This window comes from Pterocles gutturalis, unplaced genomic scaffold (assembly GCF_000699245.1).
Source record: "Pterocles gutturalis isolate BGI_N339 unplaced genomic scaffold, ASM69924v1 scaffold37869, whole genome shotgun sequence".
Taxonomy (NCBI): domain Eukaryota; kingdom Metazoa; phylum Chordata; class Aves; order Pterocliformes; family Pteroclidae; genus Pterocles; species Pterocles gutturalis.
In genome coordinates, this window is record NW_010132001.1 from 3,652 (window position 1) to 5,970 (window position 2,319).

Below are 2,319 nucleotides of genomic sequence, written 5' to 3' on the forward strand. Positions count from 1 at the left end.
CCCCCCCTACCCCAGACCCCCCCCACCTCCCCTGCAGCCCCCTTTCAGCACGGGAAGGTGCTGGAAGGTCTCCCCGGAGCCTTCTCTTCTCCAGGCTGCACACCCCCAACTCTCTCAGCCTGTCCTCGCACGGGAGCTGCTCCAGCCTCGGACCATCTCCGTGGCTCCTCTGGCCCCGCTCCAGCAGCTCCGTGTCTGTCCTGTGCTGAGGACCCCCGAGCTGGGGGCAGCACCCCAGGGGGGGTCTCACCAGAGCGGAGCAGAGGGGGGCAATACCCTCCCTCGGCCTGCTGCTCACGCTGCTGGGGATGCCCCCAGGACATGGTTGGTTTCTGGACTAAATTCCAGCCCTGTTACTGATTTCCCCCTGTTTATGGTAGGAGTTATAAATTACTGCTTCATTAGCAGATCCAGTTTAAAAGCTTTCATCTGCAGCTATTTGTTCTTCCCCACTCCCCTGTTTGATGGGAACCAGTGATGCTGATTGACATTTTTGTGTCCTGGTCCTCAGAAACTGAAATAAGAAGATGAAAAGTAAGTTTTCCTCTTGTTTCCTGCAAGCAGACAAAACCTCTTGGGTCAGATTTGGTGCCGATATTATAGCAACGACCTTAACAACTGAAGAAACAACTGGTTTCTTCAAGGCTTTTGTTTGCCTGCCACGTGGGTAACACGTAAGCAAATGATGACGGAATGAGAATTGGGAATAAAAAATAAAGCCTAATCCATGGACAAGCAGCAGGTCTGGTTAATGTCAAGCTCTCCTCTTGGAGAGGGAGATTTGTGTGCCACCTTCCAAAAAAAAAGTAGAGAGTCTCCCCAGCCCACAAATTAAAGCCTGAGGTGGTTGTTTTGAAGCTGAGCTATGACAGATACAAAGGCAGCATCCCAGTCCTCGCAATTCAAGGCTGTGCCAGCATCATGCTGACATCAGGGGGAGCAGAGGGAGGCGGAGATCTCATGAGCTGTGTGCAGATGGGTGTGTGAGCCGGGTTTTCTTTGATAGACCTGCAGTACCCTTCCAGCCACGGATTAAAACCAGGGAGCTACGTGCTTGCTAGCGCACGTCCCAGCCCTCAGACAAAGTCTCATTTGCATTGAAAATATACGCAGATCCGTACAGAAACGGAGCTGCAGGAAACACGGAGCTCCAGGCTCAGCTCTACCCTGTTGTCCCCAGCGCAAGGGTGTCTAATCTCTTCTTAAAAATCTCCATCGCTGGAGCTTTTTATCTCCCTTCTCAGCACTTTCCTCCTGTCCTCATCTGTCCTCACAACTGAAGCGTTTTGTCCTGATGTCTAAGCCAAGTCTCTTTCCCTGTGGCTTAGGCCCAGGAATCCTTATTCCTTCAGCAGTGTGAAGTTTTTGTGCCGCAGCTTTTCCTAAATGAGGAATGGGGTTGGTCTTTGTCTCCCAGCTGACATATGTTGGTTGCTAAAGAGGAGATAACCTCTCTCCACGCTGGAGAAGCGTTCATCTTCCCTGGGAAAGCTCAGAGCTTTCTGACTGATCGTGTGCGCACCCGGCGTTCGATGATTGAAGTTTGTAAACAGATAAAATGGAGACAGCAGCTCCCATTTGCAGCGGTTGAACTATTATTGTTATATAATGTGGTCATTAAGGAAAATAGGGGTTGGTGCTGGTGAGGTCAGTGAAATGAGTCACTTAAGTAAAGCCAAACATGGGAGGTGTCTGTGGGTTCACCGCCCCGAGGTACCCACGCTTTGCCTTGCGAGTAAACCCTCAGTTAACACCCACCTCCTGAGAGCGCTGGATTTTTTGCTTCAAAAGAGGCTGTGGATCCAACAACCACTGCGGTCCTCGATGGGGAAGGATGGGCAAGGAGATAACAGGTCACCAGCGAGGAGAAACTCAGTGGGGAACCTGCCCTGCTCCCAAGCAGGAGCTGGGGTGGTTGTTAATCTGCAGTGTGTGGGTTATAGATGTGAAAATGTGGTTGTTGCTGGATGTGGGGTTGAAAACAGAGTGAGATTGGCTGTTTGCTGTGTTTGTCAAATATTTCCACTGGCTTTCCAGGAGCACGTGTACAATCCGTGCAAGGCACAGCCTGGAAATTGTGGGATGGAGAAGATGCTGTTCCCCTGGGGAGCTTATAAAAATGTTTTGAAATATCAAAGATCATTCCCAGGCATATGAAACAGGACAAAACTGTGAAAAGCTTCAGTCTCGGGCCAGCTGCTCTGCATCAGAAATGTTCCAGAGTGGCATTTGCTGGTACACTCGTGTCCCACTGCCAGGAGATGTGGAATTGTCTGTGATTTTCTGTCTGGAGCCACAGCTGCCTGTCTGGGTGACTGG

At 50.8% G+C, this 2,319-nt stretch overlaps 1 protein-coding gene across 1 annotated transcript in view; it reads left to right on the forward strand.

The window, feature by feature from the left end:
* ANKRD16 (ankyrin repeat domain 16) overlaps positions 1 to 2,319 on the forward strand; it is a gene marked incomplete at its 3' end in the record, with an annotated part of 9,339 nt that overhangs the window by 707 nt on the left and 6,313 nt on the right. The window lies entirely within an intron of this gene.